We start from the raw sequence: 25,021 nt of genomic DNA, 5'->3' as shown, positions 1-25,021 counted from the left end.
AAATGATAGTACATCAGTGGTCTATCCAAACCTCTTTAAACCGTAAATGAAAAACGATAAGCAGCTCTATATAAGATGTATCGGTAGGCTCACAATCATTTTAAAGTGTGCAGGGTGATATAAATCTTAATCGACTGAAGACCAGGTGGGAACCATTCATTGGCATATGGTCTTAGTACCGAAATTTCGTTTGATAGATTGCCGAGGTTCTGAGATATTCGGTCTTTATGCTGCTTATCATCTGGGTATCATGGTTGTATCTTTTACCGAAAAATAACGGGGACGCAAGTCTAGATCTTCCATGATACTATACATACGTGTACATAATACATACTGCATTCGACCTCAATAAGTGATAAACAATCACATGTCCAAATCAAATAAGTGATAAAATATCACATTTATCCGGGTGTCAAGTTCGTCTCTCTGCTGTACGGAAGTACTGACCTGTTCACGGACTTGCACTTGTGCCCTCATGCATTCGAAAATCAAGTTCCTCATAAATAAGTGATTACATCACATAGGGCTTGTTTTCAAATCAAAATAAGTGAGTTTCTCACATCATATACGGTCAAATAGATGATAATCGGTATACTCACCGGTAAGATGAACCCTCGTGCATACCTTGATACGGGAATGTGTCGTGATGTGGATGAACACCGGTCTGTAAGTATAAATCATACATTAACGTATCCTCTTGTCATGATTACATCTGATAAGTTGAGCTTAAGTGGACAACAATACCGATAATTGTTATAGGATGCTTATCTTAATGTTAATTAACTGAACAACAAGAGTGTTTTGGCATGACCGTACACTGATATGATTCTCTTACCCTCGAAACTCGCAAAAAGAATGTCTGTATATATTTATTTACTGCTTAACTTTTATTGTTTTCTTTTAAACAGTTTCGTCGTTTGGTGCATATCAGCACGACATTAGCGGTGATGTCGTTTGATAACACTCAAAGGATTTTAAATTGTTGTCTTTTAATTTCAAAAACACGCCTAAAATCCGTGTTTTAATATAAACTTTATAAAAGCCAAAAAGATTTTATTTCTGCTTTATTTTCGATCGTACGATGTTGGAGCTCGAGTCTTCGTTACCTGAAACCTGACTGAAAACCGAACTGACTAAATCTTCATAAACGGTCAAAATTTGCAGATTTTGAAAGTTAGAATTTAAAAATGATAAATTTATTAAACTTTCAAACTGTCGGACGGTGTTTGATTTTGACATGGTCACTCGTGTGTCATTTGTTTACACTATTCCAAGCAGTTGTTCTCATTACGCGTTTAGATTTCTTGCATGTGCAGATTCTAAAGGCTAGGAGAACATGATCGATGACAAGCATTGGAATGAAGACATGACGAGAAGGCGCTCAAAAGATGAAGATGATCGAGTTGCCGCTGGCCATCATCAACACCACAAGGATCTCACTTCATAAAGATAAAGTCTTTTCACGAGCATAACTCAAGGGGGAGCTTATGTTAAGGGGGAGTTTGTCAACACACTTCCTACATGATACGGGTAGTTTGTTGATACACTCTCTGCCTTCAAGACGTGAAGACTTTGAAGATCCTCCGACAATGAAGACTTGAAAGGACATCAGAGTTTTGAGAACTCGAAGACCAAAGACCGTCGAAGTTCGAGACGAGTCTACAACTATAGAAGATAAAGACAAAGCTACAGCCAAGGGGGAGTTTGTTGGTGCACTTGTGTCTGTACTTTGTCTGTATTCGGTCACGATGTAAACGATGTCCTTGTAAGTCATGTAAGTTGACCAAGTCAACCGTCCTCCTGGTTTGACTCAGTCAACAGTAAGTAAACTTGATGAAAGTTGTCTGGCTCGAAGGATGAGTGATCGAAGGATAATGTAGATCCTTCGATCACCTCGAAAGATATGCTTCGATTGATAGACCTCGAAAGACTATCCTTCGAGGTCCTTGCTGATCCTTCGAAAGCATTGTATCCGAAAGATGATCCTTCGGACCATCTATCGGATCCTTCGAGCAGACCTGCTGTGTATGGGTATATATACCCATGCAGTGTGTTGTGTTGGAGAGTTCTGTGAGTTCACATAGGTGCACACACCGAAAGAGAGAGAGACTTCTTGAGAGCTTTCTGTCCGGAACTCACACACACACTTTGAGAGTTTACAAGTTAGGTTTGTAAACATTGTGCTTGTAACCGAAACCTTCATTTGCATTAACACAAGTTGTGTTAATCGGTGAACCCGTGTGTGTTGTGTGTATACTTGCTTAATCCCGGTTTGCTCGCTAGCTAGGATTCCGCACTCGCTAGTGGGTTAGTATAACAAGGTTTGAGGTTCGTCATCCGACAAAAAGGGACCTACAAAGACCAATGTGTCGGGAAATCCAAATAACCTGTTTTAATTCGTATTGCTTGACTGAAACATTGGGGGTTAATGCGACCGTGTCCTGGATATCCTTGACTCATTAATTGCAAATGGCCACGACCTAAGCACGGGGTGTAGGCATACACCTGACAGATGCTTTATGCTTATTATTTACTTATACCCAATATGGGTTCCCAATAGGGGAATAGTGGTGTGTCGGTTAATCTTGAACCGGCATAGGACCGGGCCCCGTATGTAGAGCAAGTTATGTAAAACTGATAACATGAGATATAGTTTGTCCCAAGTATAAAAGATTAATCTTGCCTTGTGCATCTTAATCAAGTGTCAAAATAGTTTTGTGCCTTGTGCGCCTAAACCAATTTTCATAAACTCTTTCCAAATGAGTCAGTTGAGTGTATTTACCAGTGAAAACTGACGTATTTTCCAAAGTCTAAGTGACAGGTACAAGTACGTAATAGGCTGGAAGCTGCTCAGGGCGTTAATAAGGAATCTTGCAAGTTCTAGGCGCCTAAAGTCTGTTGAACAATATTTAAGTTTTATGATCCGCCTGTGGATCCCCTACTTTCCGTTGTAATACTTGATATTACGTTATATTCGGATTGTAATATATTTATCTTTTGCTTCCGCTGTGCATTTTTAAATTGTGTTGTTTGACTATGATGTTATCAACTACGTCACGATACCCCACACCGGGCCCACCGGTGACACGTGGAGAGCGGGGTGTGACAGGTTGGTATCAGAGCCAACGCTGAGTGAATTAAACACTATCCTAATGTGTTTAATCTTAGTGACACAATTGCACATACTTGAGTCTAGACTTAACATAGGAATACTCCCGATTCTAATCCGGAATTTACTGCTTCCAAATATTTTTATATTGGATACGTCGCCAAGCGAAGAGGCCGTAATAGGAGTTCTCCACACCGGAGCCCGAGATGCTGAGCTTCGTACCGCGGCCAAAATGAAACGAACATCCAAGGAGAAGGCATTCATAAATATAAGGAAGAGGAAACTCCTTTTACTGAAGATCGTTTCCTTATTAGTCCTTATAAGGACATAATTATTTTCAGTCCCTACAAGGACAACATTATTCCTTTCAAGTCCCGCTTAGGGCAACTTTATACTTTTACTTTTATATAATGGAATGATTACGTTTGGACTTTCATTCTAAATAAGAAATATTAAATAAATGGAAAATATCAATTTTTATTTGATTTGCCATTTAACAAGAATCTTAGTAAGGTAAAACCTAGCTTGAATGTCTTAATAAAAGGCCTGGCCAATATGGTAAAAACCTGGTTCAAAAGATTCAAATCTCTGTTAACATCTGTAAACATGTTAACACTCCTGGCTAAGCGTGACCTGTAAAATCACACAAGCCACTCTTTTTATAAATTATCTACAGATTATATCTGTATACAAGTCTGATAATGACTTGATGCCTACGGGTAATAAATTTGAAAATTGGGATTTATTTAAAATTCCCTGCAAGTAAAATAGCCATCCTTTAAGGATGAAGTGCCTACGGGTAATAAATTTGAAAATTGGGATTTATTTAAAATTCCCTGCAAGTAAAATAGCCATCCATTAGTGATGTAGTGCCTACGGGCCAAACTTATTAAACATCCAATAGTGATGTAGCGCCTACGGGCCATACTAATTGTCATATAAGACAAAAGGCAGTGGTGGTCTATGACTCCCTGTCAGAAGAAGGTAATGAACTAGGTTCAAACCTCAAGGCTTTGATTCTCTGAAATCCTAGCTTATGATTTATAAATGTCCTTGGGACTAGGCCTTGGTGCCACCTCAATATCCGTAATGTTTTATAACTAGGATAAATTGTAATGCCTCGATTCTCAGGAATCATGGCTTATAAATTAAACTTGTCTACTCGACTAGGCCATTTGTGCCATTACTATCTTATAAATTAGGATTCATGATAAGAATCCTGAATAAAATAAACATTATTCCTTTTCTGTTAAGTGTATGTATTAAAGGAGAATCTTAAAAGGTTTGACCTAGCTTGAATGTCATTGAAGACCTTGCTAAGATGGTAAAACCTGTTTAGAAGAGATTCAGATCCTGATTAACACTTGAAAACGTGTTAACACTCCCGACAACAGTGATGCGATAAAATCGCGATTGTCACCTTTATATTAGGAACTTCCAAACCCCTTAATTAGTCTTTATGATCGATGGGAGTCATGGCTAATAAACGTCGAACATGATGTACACATCTAAACATCCACTGGGATGTATACCTACGGGCAAAGATGCATACATGAAAACGATAGTATTATTTCATAACTTCTTGTCAAGAAAATGAATTATGAAATTTTCCGATCCAGAGGAATCATTGATTATGTATTAAAAATTTCCCTAGTGACAAGGCTTCTGTGCCATCGAAAAGTCCTATGGAACAAGCCGTTGTGCTATATAAGATGTCGCTATGACATTGACAGTCGTGACTTATGTCCCCTGTCTAGTAAGTATAAAGGATTTATTCCATTTAAACGCCAAAGATGGTTTATTTAAAAATCTAGGCAAAACATGATCAAATAAACTAAATACTATCTATTAGCCTATATGGTTTGTTTGCACCATGGCTATTTAAATTATCAAGTTCGACAATTCCCTATAATTAAGTAAGCTATTACTTCATGGTTAGTTGGCCTTCAAGGCTTCACCATGGCTGACTCCTCTAGGGCTCACAATCATCTAGTTAGTCAGAATGATGTACATTGACTAGCCTTTGTGGCAAAATAAATTATCTTCCACAAGATGACGGTTGTAGTCTTTGACTCTCTGTCCAAAGGTGAAGAACTATGTTCGAACCTTAAGATCTCTGATCCAATAGGATTGCAGCTTATATATTGATGCCTTAAGTGCCATATTTTGTATGTCCTTTGTGACAAGGCCTTCGGGCCTATGATTATTAATGCCCTTCATGGCAAGCCTTCCAACTATCTAAAGATTGTCGTTATGACAAGGACAGTTGTGACATTGTGATCCCCAGTCAATAGGTAATGGACTCGGTCCAAACCATAAACACAATTGATGGTCCTTTTTGACCTAGGCTAAATATAATTGACATACTTTCTAGTAGCATACTATAAGGAAGTTATAAACCTAACAGCCATTATGGTTTAGTAATACCATGACTTTAAAAATCATCCGTTACGATGATTCCATAATAACTTGCATCTAAGCATATGTTATTTTGGTGTTAGTACCAAAGCTCCAGAATGGAGGTTTTCGACGAAGCACACAGCAATGCAGCGGCTAAAAACAAGGATGCAAATATAAATATAAATGTTAATGGCACTACTCTTCAGGCCTTGATTAGCGCAGCAATTAGTGAAGTTGTGGATAAGGTCCTTGAGAACAAAAAGGAACCAAGTGTCACTCACTCAAAGATCCATACGGAAACGCATACATCAGCTCGTAAGGAGAGCTCCGTTCACTCTTCAGATGAAAAGAGCGAACCTCAGGAGTTAGTACTCTATGATAAGCCCCGTTCAACTGAGGACGGGTGCACCTACAAATATTTCGTCTCATGCAAACCCAGAGATTTCAATGGCGAAAAAGGAGCAATTGATGCTATGGAATGGCTTGAGGAAATGGAAACGGTTGTGGACATCAGCGATTGTGCTGATAAGGACGTAGTAAAATTTGTTTCACAATCTTTTAAAGGAGAGGCTCTTGTATGGTGGAAGGCCATGATGCAGTCCACGGGGAAAATTCCCCTATACCTTATGGGATGGTCCAAGTTTGCGGACCTTATCAAAGAGAACTACTGTCCACAGCACGAAGTGGAAAAGGTGGAGACAGATTTTCTGAATCTCACAATGAAAAACCTAAATTGCCAGCAATATGTTACCGACTTCAACTCCCTATCTAGACTAGTACCCTATTTAATCACCCCGGAACCAAAACGCATTGCGCGTTTCATCGGTGGTTTGGCACCAGAAATAAAAGGGGATGTTAAGGCTTCAAGGCCAACCAACTACAGATCAGCTGTAGATCTATCCTTGTCTCTCACTCTAGATGTAGTGAGACAAAAGTCGTTCATGAATGAAACTAATGACAAAAGACAAAGGGAGGAGGACAACTCTCAGAATCCTAAGAAGAGCAAATCCAAGCTCAACAATAACCAACAGGATTTCAACAAAAAGCCTACATGCAAAACCTGCAAAAGAAGACATTGGGGGCAGTGTCGATTAAGCCAAAAGATAAAGCAATGTGGCATCTGTAAAAGAACTGGCCACCAGTCCCATGAATGTAGGGACATGAAGGATGCAAACTGTTTCAGCTGTGGTGAAAAGGGGCACATCAGTACTAATTGCCCTAAGGCTGCCAAGAAAGGAGCAGCTAGGTCTGGAAAGAATAAGAAAGGAGCCGCCTAGACTACCGGTTGAATACCTGAGACAGTGCACAGCGATAATAGCATTAGGTACGTCCTTTACCATTTAGCATTGATAATGACTGCCAAGTATTTTTGCATTGATGCAAGGGATAATAAACCTTCAGCAAACCATAAGCTTAGCAAACTATGGATTACATTCATAAGGACTCCATATATTAAATATGAGGTATAAGTTACCAATGGAATCTTTAATGACCTCTCTCCCATCCTCGGAGAAAATCCTTTCATAAGAATCTGGAGTACTCTCCCTCAGAAAGAGTACGACAATATATATTATTTATTTTATTTTATTATTTTTCTCATTGTTTTCTATCGTCTTCGAATGCCAAACTATGTTTGATAAGAGTACCATATGAGGATTTGCGTATCCTAGTGTGTCCCATAGATTGCTTCCATGCCTGATCAGTATGGAGGTTTAATGCATGGGATCCCCGAAGATATTCCAATGATCATATTGTACTAAAGTCGACTAGTAGTATTCAAAGAAGATACCCAATATAAAAATGTCCTTATAAGTATCTCTACTTAGGGCATCCTTGCAAAGGCAAAAGGAATGTGTCATTTATCTGACACCGACAGCGATAGATGAGCCAAAGCCTGAGAGTACGGAAATCTCTGACATCTTTATGTATCCTAATTAGTTCCTTTATAAGAATTACCATGTTTGCCTTCTGAGAGGCAAGAGGATGTTAGGACAAACATCCCGCTTAGGGCTGCAATTATTGTAAGAATCTTATATCTGTTATTACCAGCGAAATAGGAAGAACTAAGAGCCAAATAAATAAGTTTTGGATAAGGTTTCGTAATGCCAAAATTCAAGGTTCTAAGAACTCCGATTTTTAGTAAATAAGAAAGACGGTTCATCTTGCTTATGCATTGATTACCGCAACCCTATTTAGGCAATAACTAGGAATCCCCAGATTGCTGCCAGGATCGTCGATTTATTCGACTAGCTGTAAGGAACAACTATTCTTTGAGATTAGTCAAGCAATGATTGGAATAACCATATCGCCTTAAGATAAGCTTTTCGGTAATAGTTGTTATATAAGTATCAACGCTGCTCTTTTGGGAGACCTTGTATAGATAAGATGTTAAACATCTATTGCTAGACAGAAAATTGGTAAGTCCAATTATCAGGATCTAAAAGTTGCCTTGGAAACAATGAATAAGATCGATCAAATCCATAACCATCTATAAGTTGCCAGTATTCGGCAGAGAATCAAGGATTCATGGAAATAGCAAACCTCCTAAGTTCTTGTTAAGAAATAAGGTTCAACAAAAGATATCTCCCTGGAAAGGTGTGCCAATCTGTTAATTGTCAGGCTAGTAAGCTCTGAATATATGAAATCATTCGAAGTAATCGAATATATCAAGATCAAATAACTTATGAGCTAAAACCTATTTAAGGAGCTTGGTGGAGCTCGCGATGTATTGCACCCTAAGGATTTAAGGATATGTTCCGCCAATAAGTCAAGGAGCATTATCACATAACGGTTGGCAGACGGACGGACAGAGTGAGCGTACCATCCAAACATTGGAAGACATGCTTCGAGCATGTGTGATTAATTTTGGTGGCAGTTGGGATAACCGCCTACCCTTGATAGAATTCTCCTATAAAAATAGCTACCATACTAGTATTAGGGCCGCGCCTTTGGAGGCCTTATACGGTAGAAAGTATAGATCGCCCATTTGTTGGGCAGAAGTTGGAGATGTCCAATTGTCAGGACCAGATATCGTCTTTGAGACGACGGACAAGATCGTGCAGATTCGCGATCGTTTGAAAGCTGCCAGGGATAGGCAGAAAAGTTATGCGGATCCGAAGCGCAAGGATTTTCACTTCGATGTAGGTGATAAGGTATTGCTTAAGGTATCACCTTGGAAAGGGGTGATGCGATTTGGTAAGAAAGGCAAGCTAAGCCCGAGATGCATAGGACCTTTCAAGATCATCGAACGTAGCGGGTCAGTTGCTTATAAGTTAAACTTGTCTGAAGAACTTAGCGCTATACCTAATGTGTTCCGCATCTGTAATTTGAAGAAGTGTTTCGCTGACGAGTCACTAATTATACCGCATACAGATATACACATAGATGAGAGTATGAAGTTCGTGGAAAAACCTTTGTCGATTGAGGATCGACAGGTAAAGAAGCTTCGAAGGAAGCATGCACCTATTGTCAAGGTCAAGTGGGATACCCGTAGAGGTCCCGAATACACGTGGGAAGTGGAATCCACGATGCAAGAAAAATATCCCCATTTGTTTCAGTAAATCTCGAGGTCGATATTTCTTTTAAGGGGGTGAGGATGTAACACCTCGAATAAATTTCGTCCAATAATGTCTTGACACGTGTCATAAGGTTCCGGTATGTGAAAACAAACTTTAGAGGGACTAAAAGTGACAAACAGTGAAAACTATGGAACGTAAGGGTCCAAAGTGTGAACAATGGATAAATAGACTCTATGATAACCCTACATAATGTTCATAACCTTAAACGGGTGGTTCATGGATCATACGACGCAGAAATTGCACAAAAGTGAGGAATTGCAAACTATAGGGGCCAAAAGTGTCAACATGTTTAATTTATACCTCTGAGTGAACTTTTGGCAGACCCGAAGCTTTGAGAAGCTAAAATATACTCACTAGAATATGTGGTAAAAATTTCATGAAGTTTCGTCAACGTATGAGAAAGTTATGGCCAAAACCGTACTTGAAGGACTAAAAGCGTCAACGTCGAATTTCATGGCTTTTCGGTTGAGCGCAAAGTTATCCGAGGACATTACCATGTAGGTAAATGTCCCAAGGTTCTTAAAAACCAAGTTTGGGGGTTTACGAGTCAAAATAAGCAGCCGAAACATCGCATGCAAGTTCAAGGACCAAATCTACCATGTTTGAAACTTGTTTGGCTGATCAGAGGGTCAGGCGACCCGCCTGGACATGCCCAGGCGGGCCGCGTGGGACTGCCAGTAACAAAAATCGCGAAAATGACCATTTTGGGTCCGAATTTGAAGTGGTAAACAGCTGTTATCACCTCTCTTTTGATCCAATGAAAGTCCTTGCATGCCTAGGCTACTGAGAACTTGCTACTACCTCTGATTTCATCCATAAAACAGATCAAAAGCTCATTTCTTTGAGCTCATACATTGTGATCAAGAACATCCAACTTGTAAAACTCTCAAGACAACTTCCTGGAGCAAATCTGAACGTCAAGGCAACATCCTAGTGTTAACTAAGCATCAATAGGACCTTTGTAAGCTTCTAATTCAGTCCTTAATTCGTTCTTGCATCGATTATTAGTAAAAGTCAAACTGATTGTTCATACACTTTGACTTTCTGATTAAACGAGTTTCACTCAGTCATTTCTCAAATTAAAACCAGATATATGTTGGTATTTATGTGGGAAACAAACCCTCAAAAGGGTATTCTCTGATTCCCACTTTATGCATGCTAATTGTCGAGTCAAACTTGTTTCTAAAAAGTCAACAGAAATGATTTTTGTGAAAAATAGCTTAAATGGTAATGTTGATGACATGCAATCCGTTTGATCATTAAAAATAGCTTTATAATGAATATAAGAATGTGTTTTACTATGATCAACTCGACAATCTTTAGTATAGATACGAATCGGAACCGAAAGTCTTGTAAACGACTATTTCGTAGACCATCGATTCGGATCCGTGCATGCATGTTTGAGATCTGTATTGGAGACTATTTTTGACTACTTTTATTTTGGTTAAACTTTCTGGAATTTTTATATCTCGAGTCTATACTTAGCCGATTCATTTGCATGTTTCCGATTTATGCTTAAAGTTGACTATTTTGCCCTTTTTGATATAAAACGTGATTTTTGGAAAAGTGAAAGAGTAGAAATCTTTATTTCTAATATATAAACTTGCACCGAAAATTTGAGACCAGTTGGTGGTCCAGATTTTGAGTTATGGCCAATAGCGTAAAACTAAAGCTTTATGTTTAATAAACGGCGCATTTTGCGTCTAACCTATTTCAGGCCACGTTTTGATACAAAACTTTTTACCCACTGATGTTATATAATATTTTGGGATTTTTGATGATTTTTATTTAATTTTTGGCTGATCGTATCTTAGATCGCTTAGTCGATTCGGTTTATGCCGGTTTTGACCGTTTAAGCCATAAAATGAGTTTTATATATTCTTTTGACCCGAAACCTTTTTCTACTGATTTTATATGTTAAATAAATTATTTTGAGCATTCTGGAAGTATAAAAATCTCAGCTTTCTTTTAAAAACCCGGAAACGGCACTAAATCGCATTTTAAGCGTTTTAAGCGCATAGTAAGCGTTATACCCGTTTTAAACATATAAGACTCATACCTACTGATGTAATTAGTATATTTTCATATAATAACAGTAAGTATAGGTATATGAACTCAGATTTCCAGTTTTGGCATTTTTAGCCCTTGTGAAATTACTAAAATACCCCTACGGTGCATAGTTTGATTTTAAATGTTAAGTTTGGTATATGGGTCATACCCTACTGTTATAATATGTTAAATGAAGTATATTTACTGTATAAACCAGACCCGGAACTCAGATTTCTAATTTGACTCTTTTATAATCTTTTAAATGACCAAAATGCCCTTATGAGGCATAAATTGAGTTTAAATTTATTCGGGGCATAATAAAACATAACTTGCTGATATTATATCATATTTAAAGCATATTATCTCAGGGAACTTGCATATGACTCCTTTACCTACCCGTAACGCTCTTTTAGCGTTCGGTTCGATTTACGTAACTAGTTTGCGTAAATTGACCGAAACGGGTCAAACGTTATCATTTTTATCTCAAAATCCAGAATGTATTTAGTATACCCATATTATACAAGTATTCAAACTTGTCGGGTCTAAATCACGTTCTATCCGGTCTTCGCTTAATCGTGCGCTTGAACCGCATATTTCCTTAAAACTAACCGGTCTAAGCTTAAACTTAATTAAAGACCCGTTAGTATTCTAATTGGTTATTTATACCATCGTTCCAGACTAGAGCCTTCCAGTAAATTGTACCTACGCTTACTTAAGTGAATACGGCTGAGTTATTATAATTCTTGCTATTTAAGACAGGAGCTAGCTCAGGTAAATACTCTTAACTTATTTTCCCTATTACGGGCTTGGGATACGGTAATATAAATACCGCATGGTCAGGTATGGGATTCGAAGACCAATGTGTCGGGAAATCCAAATAACCTGTTTTAATTCGTATTGCTTGACTGAAACATTGGGGGTTAATGCGACCGTGTCCTGGATATCCTTGACTCATTAATTGCAAATGGCCACGACCTAAGCACGGGGTGTAGGCATACACCTGACAGATGCTTTATGCTTATTATTTACTTATACCCAATATGGGTTTCCAATAGGGGAATAGTGGTGTGTCGGTTAATCTTGAACCGGCATAGGACCGGGCCCCGTATGTAGAGCAAGTTATGTAAAACTGATAACATGAGATATAGTTTGTCCCAAGTATAAAAGATTAATCTTGCCTTGTGCATCTTAATCAAGTGTCAAAATAGTTTTGTGCCTTGTGCGCCTAAACCAATTTTCATAAACTCTTTCCAAATGAGTCAGTTGAGTGTATTTACCAGTGAAAACTGACGTATTTTCCAAAGTCTAAGTGACAGGTACAAGTACGTAATAGGCTGGAAGCTGCTCAGGGCGTTAATAAGGAATCTTGCAAGTTCTAGGCGCCTAAAGTCTGTTGAACAATATTTAAGTTTTATGATCCGCCTGTGGATCCCCTACTTTCCGTTGTAATACTTGATATTACGTTATATTCGGATTGTAATATATTTATCTTTTGCTTCCGCTGTGCATTTTTAAATTGTGTTGTTTGACTATGATGTTATCAACTACGTCACGATACCCCACACCGGGCCCACCGGTGACACGTGGAGAGCGGGGTGTGACAGGAACGTGGTACCCGAAGTCATCATACCGGCCGAATAGTACGCCATGCACCCTGAGCCTCTGCAAAGGGTAGTGCAAGGAGTCCCGGTGAGTGTTCCCCCTCCTCCACAAGTTGCTGAGGAAAATGAAGCTGCCTTCTTCCTTCCAAGGGAGATAGAAGAATGGCTTTAACAACATCTAAGGAAGAAAACCGTCGGCCGAAAGTCCTACTACATCGGGAAACTATTCTCGAAATTTTCTTAAAAAGTAGGACTCTTTATGATAACTTCGTGTACCTCCTGACCTAACTAGTTAAGTTTTTTTTCTTTTATTTTATTTTATTTTAGGAACGTTATGTATCTCTCTATGGTTTTAATGGAATGATGGTTTTAAGGGTTGAATGGATCATAATAAATAAAACACTCTCATGGTGGTAAAGGATGGTAAGGGAAACGAGAAACATGGCCCCATGCACAAGAACAAGGCCACCCGACAACAATTTCTCCATTACAGTAAGTTCAGCACGGGCCGTGCCCAGCCAACACGGCCTCGTGCTGAACACCCTGCAGAAAAATGCCCAGTTCAGGTAACTGGACACGGGCCGTGTTCACCGGACACGCCCCCGTGTCCAGGCTTCTGTTTCTTTTCTTTAATTATCGTTACTGGCACCTGAACACCGGGCCGTGCCTGGTCACCACGGGGCCGTGTCCAGACCGCCAGTAACATAATTTTTTGCTTTTAACACCATGTTACACATGCAATTAACCTAAAAATTTATTTTTGGGACACATTGAGGACAATGTATAATTTAAGTGTGGGTGGGGGGATGCTAAAACCTTAAATTTTGCAAGTCCCAATAACAAGCCTTACACAAAACTCTATTGGAACCGCTAATCACCCCAAATTTTTTCAAAAATTTTCATTTTTTTACTTGTCTAAAGTTTAAGTTGGGAATTCTAAGACTAACAAGGTTATATTTTTACAAATTTACAACCGATAGCGTCGTGATAAAAAGAACCAACATAAGAAAATTATGAAACGGCATGACAAGCTTAGTTAAAATTCGATTATATATACTTGATCACATAAAAACCCATTCCCACAAAAAGTGAGTTTTGAGCCTTTATTGAGCATACAAATATACATCTTTACGCTAAATGCTCATTTTTCGTTTCTTGTGTGAATAGCCGCTTGGTTCTTACTACTCTAGAACTTGCCACGACAATTCATTCCCGGTCCTTACCAACTTAAACCCAAGTAAGTATATGATGGAGGCATTAGTACTAACCCTTTTTCTTTCAACACCATTATTTTTATTTTTTTTACCTACCCAAAAATCCCCCTAGTTAACCCCTTTGAGCCTAAACATTTTTCATTTCTTACCCCAGAACCCTTTTTACCCACCAAAAAACCCTTTTATTTTTACCCTTTATTTTAGTAACTAGCTCGGTTTTCGTGTGACTAAAAAAAATTACAATGAAGTTAGAAATAAACAAACAAAGCTCCTAAAACAAAAGCTTGTTTGAAGAAATACTTCATTAAGAATAAAAAGTCACTAAAACAAAATTTTTACGAAAACCGACGCTATTTACGCTTTTCGCCCTTTTCTACTAACCACTAACCCAACTACCCACCTTTAGCCCAAGCCTTTACCCAAAAAGTCCTCTTGATATTTACAAAGGTAAAAAGTTAAAAAGGAGGAGGATTGATTGCTTGGCAAGCCTATGGTAGGAATAAGTTCCATGCCGCTCTCGAGTGATTCACTTAAAAAAAGACACCTTTGGCCGAGTGTGAGTGATTTCTCCCGTGAGGTATGTGAACTTGTATATAAATGGAATTTTAAAAAGGCATGTTATGCCCAAATAAGTAATTTCTCTTATGAAACGTTCTAAATAAATCATAACGAATAGGATTGTAAATAAATAAAAATAAAACCCAATAAAGATCTTAGATTCCCGACACTCTATGACAAGCCAAAACCTTCTTTTCTACCCATTCCATTTGGGAGTGTAAGCCACATATTAAAGAGTTTTGCTTGAGGACAAGCAAAAATTCAAGTGTGGGGATATTTGATGTGTGTAAAATGCAACATATAAATTACATCAAATGAGACATAAAACTAACCCTTTTTAAGTACTAATGTTGGAAAAAGAGTGTTTTTGTCTTCCTTTTGTATTTTCAGGATTAAATGAGCTCAAATTAACAAAAGAAGCAAAAAGGCAGCTAAATATAGCATAAATACAAGAAAAGGAACATAAGTGGACTGCCCGACCCCTCGACAGCATCCTCCCAAGCAAAACAGAGAAGGCAGAAGACTGAACACGCCCCGTGCTCAGCGAGCACGGGGCCGTGCCCAAGAAACAACAGATAAGACAAACCTATAGAAGCTTCTATTGCCCACCACGGGGCCGTGCCCAGTGAACACGGGGGCGTGGCGAAAGTACTGCATGCGCATTAATTGTAATTGCGAATTACAATTAATGAGGAGAGAGATTGTCAGACAGGCACAGGGCCGTGCCCAGCGGACATGGGGCCGTGCCCAGGCTTCTGTTCAGCCTATAAATAGGAGTGCTTGGTTTCATTGCAACTCATCCCTTGGCACACCACTCTCTCACACTTCATCCACCATCCACCACCATCACAACACCATCATCCACCACCATCATCCATTGTCCATCATAGAGTGTGTGAGTCGTCTCGGGATCCAAGATTGATCGTAAGAGTTCTTGACAATCAAGGCCATGTTTGCCTAAGTCTCTTACATCACTTGGTGAAGACAAGTGTTTAGTATCATACTTTTTATTTTTAATCTTTTGCACTTTTTATTTGGTTTTATATTAATGACTTTAATAACTAGTTGCTTATGTTGAAGGGGATTCTTCCTTATCGTTTGTCCGTGGTGTCTTGGCATTATTTTACTGTGTATATAAAATAAAAGATTTTCACCAGTCATATCTCCACGGTCTATATGGAAGTATGTTGGCTATCTGGTCGGGGGTTAAGGGAACGGTTTGGTAAGGGTCTTGCCCTTGTTCAGCGTTTAGAGGTCCTGCAAGGGACCTGGGTCAAATTTAGTAGGATCTCCTTCAATACCCAAAGGTATTGGATGGCGGGGATCCAAACTCTTTGACCCCCTCATAAGTTAACTACTATTAATACTATAACCCGGCTATTTAGGACTGTATCCCTGCTGACTCAGACTACTTAGTCGAGGGTAACATCAACTCTAAAAGAGGGGCCTACCATAATTAGCATTAATAACTTAATTCATTATCTTTCAATAATCCGACCCTTTAGGATTGTATCCTTGCTGACTCAAACTACTGGGTTGAGGGTAACGTCGCCTTCAAAATAGGGGCCTACTACAATAACTAAGATAATCTCTTAAACAAGTGCAAAAGTGCGAAAATAATCAAAGGTTATACTAATACACGAGTCGGATCCAAGTGATTCATCTTGTCTATCTGTTTTTGTTTTTATTTTTTTTTATTTTTCAGCATTTAGTTAGTTTTATTTTCTTAGTTTAAAAATCTTTTCTAACATTTTGATTTGGTTAGACGTTGAGGATAAACCGGTACTAAAAGCTCTTGTGTCCTTCGACGACCTCGGTATCTTACCAACACTATACTACGTCCACGATGGGTGCACTTGCCCATATGTGTGTTTAGTGTTAGTAAATATCGTGTTTTATAAATTTAAAACTTGGCTAAAAGTGTAAAAAGGGCTTAAAATATACATCTAAAATATAACACACTTCACGCACATCATCAACCTTAAACATATTTTAACTAAGCTTGTCTATATAAATGTAACGAGACGATAAGTCGCGTACCTTTAAAGCGTTTCCTTCGTCTATAGAGTTCAATCAACGATTTGTTTAGAACTCCATTCATGACATATAACACATATTTCACAATGTTATTCGAATATGCATTTTTATTCGAAACTTAACATCTTAGCTTTCTCTTAGGCATTTTAACAAACACCTTATGGGCAGTAATTTACATGATTCATTATCAAGTTCATAACTTGTCATATAGCCAGATTTAACATCAATCGGACTATTTTATATAAAGGGTAACATCAATAAATCAGAAATCGCTTCATAAATATCAAATTACACTAGAACAACATTCGAAATCCTAGTGTTCATTAAGTTCACAACAACCCACTAATCACCTTCAATGGTGTTCATGGAATTTACTACAATTAGGCATGATTTCATCTTATACTTGTCTAGGGCTTACTCCTAGACACTATATTGTTCCTATTCCATCCATATAACAAACATGCAACCATAAATTTCGAATTTTCTAAGATCACCCAGAAATTCAACTAGAGATTTCTCATGAAATTCACATACCTTGTGACCCCCTTACTGTGGAGATCATCAATCTAAGCTCGGATTTCGTTTTGGAATGGATTTGTGCCTTCAATTTGTGAATTTTTGGGTGAGTTAGGGTTTTGAAGAAACCTGGTCGCCCCCTCTGTGTTCTAGTCGATCCACACACCAGTGTGTGTGTTGGATTTTTCTTTTATTTGTTTTTAATAAAACTTGTTTCATATTTGGCACTTTTAACCCTCCTACTTTCATGAGGTTTTTATTTTGGGTGTTTCTAACACTCTAATTTATTATCACTAAACTCTTATCTAACTAGGTTAGTTTTATCACTAGTTAGTTTATCTCATTAATATCAACGTCGGATTTAGAATAAAAGGATTTATATTTTAGGGGTGTTACATACACCCCGTTACCTCGGGTCTTTTATAAGCTTTGTTTCCTCCAAAGCTTTGATTCACTTTTTAGTTAATATTAGGCTTACTTATTTAGATCCTAATATTTGTCGGGTTTATTTTTATCACTACCGTATTTTACCCGTTTATTTTCGGTTACTTTATTATAATTAATAAACCCGTTTTTGGGGTGTTACAAGTCTACCCCCCTTAAAGAGGTTTCGTCCCCGAAACCTTATTTACGTAGTTCGTTGGTTTAATCAAATGAACCTAGTTTCGTTTTCAAGGCACCCGTTTCTTTTGGTCAAAGTTTTCATTTATATTGACGCCTACGTCTTTCATGTGTAAGGCCTCGTGGGCCGTTACTTTCAGCTTGTGTCCGTTATCCTTATTAATTATCTATTTTGGCGGTTAGACTTGTTAGTCGCCGTCACTTCATACCCCGTCACCCGGGTATTCTATTGCCAACCGCCCCTTTGCGTGTTTTCTGATTTCATATCTCGTAACTCACGTTATGACGTGGTTATATCATGTATCACCCCCTTTTTTGTGACCATGACCACATCACGTCTTGTTTACGTTTATGTCGACTTGTCATTACCGAAAATCTTTCTCTCGAATGTATCGTCTTGCACCTGTCAGTGTCAAGATCTTTATTCCTTGATAATAATCATTTTCCGAATTCATCTCATAATATTCATATTTGTTAAAGCGTTGTTTCTTACTAATACTAAATTTTAGTTTAACGCTTATCTCTTTGACTATGTCAATTACTCATGTCAAGGAAATTGACAACCCACAATTTATTCTTTTTCCGTTCTCGTTTTCGACGGGGAATCATAATTAGTTCCCTCGTTTTACGCTATTAACCCGTAGGTTCTTTCACTTAGTCTCATGGTTAGACTCAACAGTTTGTTTCACTATGTCAATTAGATTTTCCCCCTTTTTAAGGTGAGACTCAACAGTTCGTTTCTTTCTATTTATGACCCAACGGTCTCCTTGATCCCGTAGACCTTATCACTACGTTTAATCCCGTAGGTTATGATGATCCCATAGATCATCTTTTATTCACGTCTATATTCAAATGTATATTTATACATATGTAGCTTTAAAGGATCCCTTGTTATGTTTGGAATCATTTAATTTTGCTTTTGAACTTTAGTTGACCTTGACCGTAGTCTAAGGTTTCATTTGTTTACTTTCGGACTATCTTTCCGACTTTACGACTTCTAACGTCATTTACACGTCGGTTTGTCCTACGCTTACTGATACCCGGTTCATACTTATACTCCTTTACAACCCATTACTCTGGTCCTTTTATCTCAATGTTTTTAGCTTTCCGGTTTCACCGGTTTGCGTTTTTCCTACTATATTAAGTGTTATTCATTAATTGACTCGTTTGACTCATTTTGGGTGAATTTTCATTACTTATGAATGTCAAACTTTATTCTTTATTTGACCCGTCCAACTTTGAAATGGTTAAACGTAATTACCAAAATTTATGTTTGCGAAGATTCTTGTCATCTTTTAGTCATGACTCATATTCCGAGTCTTTTGACTTTCTATTTCGTGTTCCCGTCTCTCGGTTTACGCATTCACCCACAATCCTAACCGTCCGTCGGGTATCTTTACCGTAATCATTATCAAGTAACCATTCTTATATGGTTTTAGACGTCATTTTAATTTATTTGGTCTTCTCAGTGAAATCCATCGATTTTATTCAATCAAGTCCTTTATTCTTTATTTAATTCGTTTGACTTGTCCATGTGAATTTCATCACTTATGACAGTCAAACCTTTATCCCCATGCCTTAGCATTCTCATTAGTTGGTTTGTATTTTCATTTACTTCGATCTGTGTCCCTTCTCTCGGGCTCGTCATTTTAACGTAATATGCTTCCGTCATCCGACTTGTGTTTACGTTTACTATCAAACATCTTATTTATTTGATTCATTTGGGTACCATTTAAGATAGTCCCTTTCACCCCATGCTTACTACATCGGACATAAATGTGTCCGCTACAAAAAGTTCATGATATCATATGCCACTACTTACTTGGCCAGAGTAAGCGATCAGCACATGATACACATGACCTTTTTATAGTTTTCACATCACACCCTATGTAAGTAACGCCTCTATTTATTTCATATCTCTTATTTCATTTAGTAAAACTTTATTTAATTGCAAAACAACAATCATTAGTTTTACTAGTATTACATTTGAACATGTAAAATGTTTTTCTTTTTGATGCGTGTGTAGTGTAATATAATTTAGATATATAATTAAGCCCTTTTTACACCTTTAGCCAAGTTTTAAATTTATAAAACACGATATTTACTAACACTAAACACACATATGGGCAAGTGCACCCATCGTGGACGTAGTATAGTGTTGGTAAGATACCGAGGTCGTCCAAGGACACAAGAGCTTTTAATACCGGTTTATCCTCAACGTCTAATCAAATCAAAAGTTAGAAAAAATGTTTTTAACTAAGAAAATAAAAACTAACTAAATGCTGAAAAATAAAATAAAAATAAAAACAAATAGACAAGATGAATCACTTGGATCCGACTCGTGTATTAGTATAACCTTTGATTATTTTCGCACTTTTGCACTTGTTTAAGAGATTATCTTAGTTATTGTAGCAGGCCCCTCTTTTGAAGGCGACGTTACCCTCAACCCAGTAGTTTGAGTCAGCAAGGATACAATCCTAAAGGGTTGGATTATTGGAAGATAATGAATTAAGTTATTAATGCAAATTATGGTAGGCCCCGTTTTGGCGGTGACGTTACCCTCGGCTAAGTAGTCTGAGTCAGCAGGGATACAGTCCTAAATAGCCGGGTTATAGTATTAATAGTAGTTAACTTATGAGAGGGTCAAAGAGTTTGGATCCCCGCCATCCAATACGTATGGGCATTGAAGGAGATCCTACTAAATTTGACCCAGGTCCCTTGCAGGACCTCTAAACGCTGAACAAGGGCAAGACCCTTACCAAACCGTTCCCTTAACCCCCGACCAGGTAGCCAACATACCTCCATATAGACCGTGGAGATATGAATGGTGAAAATCTTTTATTTTATATAGACAGTAAAATAATGCCAAGACACCACGGACAAACGATAAGGAAAGATCACCTTCAACATAAGCAACTAGTTATTAAAGTCATTAATACAAAACCAAATAAAAAGTGCAAAAGATTAAAAATAAAAAGTATTACACTAAACACTTGTCTTCACCAAGTGATGTAAGAGACGTAGGCAAACATGGCCTTGATTGTCAAGAACTCTTACTATCAATCTTGGATCCCGAGACGACTCACACACTCTACGATGGACAATGGATGATGGTAGTGGATGATGGTGTTATGGTGGTGGTGGGTGGTGGATGAAGTGTGAGAGAGGTGGTGTGCCAAGGGATCGATTGGAATGAAACCAAGCACTCCTATTTATAGGCTGAACAGAAGGCTGGGCACGGCCCCGTGTCCGCTGGACACGCCCCCGTGCCCGTCTGACACTCTCTCTCTCTTCATTAATTTTAATTCGCAATTACAATTAATGTGCCTGCTGTACTTTCGCCACGCCCCCGTGCTCACTGGACACGGCCCCGTGGTGGGCAATAGAAGCTTCTAAAGGTTTGTCTTTTCTGCTGCTTCTTGGGCACGGCCCCGTGCTGGCTGAGCACGGGGCGTGTTCAGGCTTCTGTTTTCTCTTCTTTGCTTGGGAAGATGCCGTTGAGGGTTCGGGCAGTCTACTTTTATTCCTTTTCTTGTATTTTTGTTAGAATTAGCTGTCTTTTTGCTTCTTTTGTGAATTTGAGCTCATTCATCCTGAAAATACAAAAGGAAGACAAAAACACTCTTTTTCCAACATTAGTACTTAAAAAGGGTTAGTTTTATGCCTTAATTGATGTCATTTATATGTTGCATTTTACACACATCAAATACCCCCACACTTGAACTTTTGCTTGTCCTCAAGCAAAACTCTTTAAATGTGGCTTACACTCCCAAATGGAATGGGTAGAAGAGAAGGTTTTTGGCTTGTCATAGAGTGTCGGGAATCCAAGATCTTTTTGGGTTTTATTTTTATTTATTTACAATCCTATTCGTTATGATTTATTTAGAACGCTTCATAGGATAAATTACTTATTTGGGCATAACATGCCTTTTTAAAATTCCATTTATATACAAGTTCACATACCTCACGGGAGAAATCACTCAACACTCGGCCGAAGGTGTATTTTTTTAGTGAATCACTCGAGAGCGGCATGGAACTTACGCCTTCCATAGGCTTGCCAAGCAATCAATCCTCCTCCTTTTTAACTTTTATACCTTTGTAAAATATCAAGAGGACTTTTTTGGGTGAAGGGTTAGGCTTGGGCTAAAGGTAGGTGGTTGGGTTAGTGGTTAGTAAAAGGGCGAAAAGCGTAAAAAGCGTCGGTTTTCGTAACACACTTTGTTTTTAGTGACTTTTTATTTTGAAGTATTTCTTCAAACAAGCTTTTGTTTGCATACCTTGTTTGTTTTTAACTTCATCATCATATATATTTTTTTTTAGTCACATAAAAGAACGAGTTTGCGAAAAACCGAGCTTGTTACTAAAATAAAGGGTGAAAAATAAAAAGGGTTTTTGGTGGGTAAAAAGGGTTTAGGGTAAAGAAACGAAAGGTTTAGGCTCAAAGGGGTTAACTAGGGGGATTTTGGGTAGGTGGTAAAAAAAAATAATGGTGTAGAAAGAAAAAATGGTTAGTCCTAATGCCTCCATCATTACTTACTTGGGTTTAAGTTGGTAAGGACCGGGAATGAATCGTCGTGGCAAGTTCTAGAGTTGTAAGAACCAAGCGGCTATTCACACAAGAAACGAAAAATGAGCATTTAGTCTAAAGATGTAAATTTGTATGCTCAATAAAGGCTCAAAACTCACTTTTGTGGGAATGGGTTTTTAATGTGATCAAGTATATATAATCAAATTTTAACTAGACTTGTTATGCCGTTTCATAATTTTCTTATGTTGGTTCTTGTTATCACGACGCTCTCGGTTGTAAATTTAAAAAAAAATATAACCTTATTAATCTTGTGATTCCTAACTTAAACTTTAGACAAGTAAAAAAAAATAATAATAAAAATAAAAATTTTTGTAAAAAGTTGGGGTGTTTAGCGGTTCCAATAGAGTTTTGTGTAAGGCTTGTTGTTAGGACTTGCAAAGTTTCAAAGTGTTAGCTTCCCCCCACACTTAAATTACACATTGTCCTCAATGTGTCCTAAAAATAAATTTTTAGGTCGATTGGATGTGCAATGTGGTGTTAAAAAGCAAAGATTTATGTTACTGGCCGTCTGGACATGGCCCCGTGGGGACCGGAAACGGCCCCGTGTTCAGGTGCCAGTAACAGAAATTAAAGAAATGAGACAGAAACCTGGACACGGGGGCGTGTCTGGTGAACACGGCCCGTGTCCAGTTACCTGAACTGGGCGTTTTTCTGCAGGTGGCTCAGCACGGGGCCGTGTTGGTTGAGCACGGCCCGTGTTGAGCCTTCTGTAATGGAGATTTGTGTCGGGTTGCTTCGTTCTTTGTGCATGGGGCCATTTTTCTCGTTCCCTTTTTCATCCATTACCACCATGAGTGTGTTTTATTCCTGCAAATTAAAACTAAAAGATTAAACTAGACTAAGGATAGTTCCGCGGAATGCCTCCGTGGTGCGCCACGTTTATAAGGGTCCTTGGCTAGACCCAATGTGAGGTTATATATTTTCTGAGTGGGATGTTTGGCGTCCCATGTTACACCGTCGGAGAGCAGCATCCAAGCTCGAATCAATAACCTTCATATAGTTGACCGGGTCGTCGTCCTCTATTCTCTTCCCAACTCCGAATTTTACTTCATCATCCCCATACCTCAAGGTGAGTGTTCCGTCATTCATATCTACCACCGCTTGTGCGGTGGCAAGAAATGGTCTCCCTAGTATGAGGGGGACCTCGGTGTCTTCCTCCATATCGAGTATGACAAAGTCAGCTGGATAGACGAATCTGCTTACTTTTACCAAGACATTTTCAATGACACCTTGTGGGAATTTGACGGATCGATCAGCGAGTTGTATGCTCATTTTTGTAGGACTCGTGGTTCCCAGGCCAAGTCTTTTAAACATTGATGAGGGCATGAGGTTAATGCTAGCCCCAAGATCGGCTAGGGCATTACGAACGGGGGACTCCCCTATTGAGCAGGGAATCGTGAAGCTTCTGGGATCGATTTTCTTTTGGGGAAGTTTATTGAGTACGAGGGCAGAGCATTCTTCGCCTAAATTGACTAATTGCAAATTTTCAATTTTCTTTTTATGAGTGAGGAAGTCCCTCATGAACTTAGAGTATTTGGGCATTTGGGTTAGGACCTCAATAAAAGGAATATTGACATGCAATTGCTTTAATAGACTTTCGAACTTCGCGAATTGCTCATTGGTCTTCTGACGAATTAACCTACCGGGGTACGGAACTCGAGGAGCTTTGGTAGGCTCTGGTGACGGAGGGGGGTTCTTTTCCTGCAGAGGTGTGGGTGCCGTTTCTTCTGTTGGCGGTGGCGCTTCTGCAGGCCCTACGGTACGGTTTCGTAGCGTGATGAGGTGAACTTGCGCTTTTGGGTTTGTTTCGGTATTGCTAGGTAATGCGCCTTGCGGTCTCTCGGCAAAATTTTGAGCTATTTGATTTAATTGTTTTTCTATTTTTTGAATACTAGCTTGTTGATTTCTAAAATTTGATTCTAATTGTAGAAATCTTTCCGAGTTTTTCTTTTCAGTGTCGGAGATGAGGCGAGATACAGTATCTTCAAGCCTTTCTCGTCCACTTTGTTGTTGAGTGAAATTTTGTGACTCATTTCTTGGTTGTTGAAAGTTTGTTCGTTGGGTTTGTTGGTTGCTACTATTGCCGGGTTCTCTCCAACCAAGGTTTGGGTGGTTTCGCCATCCTTGGTTATAAGTTCCCGTTGGAGGACCCGACGGCCTAGGTCTATTATCAATGTAGTTTACCAATTCTTGTTGATCGTCCGTTTCTTTCATACAACTCCAATTTTCATGTGACCCACCACACCCTTCACAAGCCATAACCGAGACTGTTTTTGTCATTTCCAATTTTTTTATTTTTGAAGAAAGGGCCTCGATTTGGGCTTGTAAAGAAGTGCTTTCATCGACCTTATGGGCGCCCGGGGCAATAGATTTATTGCCTCGGGGGGTGTGCCATTGAAAATTGGTTTGAGCAATTTCCTCAATTTGGTTATATATTTCATGCGGGCGTCGATTACCTAAAAGTCCCCCGGAGCTAGAATCAAGTGTCTGCCTTGTGTGTGGCAACAATCCATTATAGAAAGTGGATACTTGTTGCCATATCGCAAGGCCGTGATGTGGACACTTGCGTAATAACTCCTTGAACCTTTCCCAAGTTTCATATAAGGATTCCCCGTCCTCTTGTGAATATGTATTAATTTCAGTCATTAATTTAGCCGTTTTAGCGGGAGGGAAATACTTATATAGAAATTTTTGGGCTAGTTCATCCCAGGTGTTTACCGATCCAGCTGGGAGGGCGTTGAGCCAAGCTT

The 25,021-nt window shown here is 38.7% G+C and overlaps 1 non-coding gene across 1 annotated transcript; it reads left to right on the top strand.

The window, feature by feature from the left end:
* Positions 1–24,816: 24,816 nt before the first annotated feature.
* LOC118485161 lies at positions 24,817–24,923 on the top strand. Its single transcript, XR_004875466.1, has one exon. It is a non-coding gene; the product is annotated as a small nucleolar RNA R71 (small nucleolar RNA).
* Positions 24,924–25,021: the final 98 nt, after the last annotated feature.

This window comes from Helianthus annuus, chromosome 12 (assembly GCF_002127325.2).
Source record: "Helianthus annuus cultivar XRQ/B chromosome 12, HanXRQr2.0-SUNRISE, whole genome shotgun sequence".
Taxonomy (NCBI): Eukaryota; Viridiplantae; Streptophyta; class Magnoliopsida; order Asterales; family Asteraceae; genus Helianthus; species Helianthus annuus.
The sequence above is the reverse complement of the archived record's forward strand: the minus strand, read 5'-3'. Positions and strand labels throughout refer to the sequence as shown.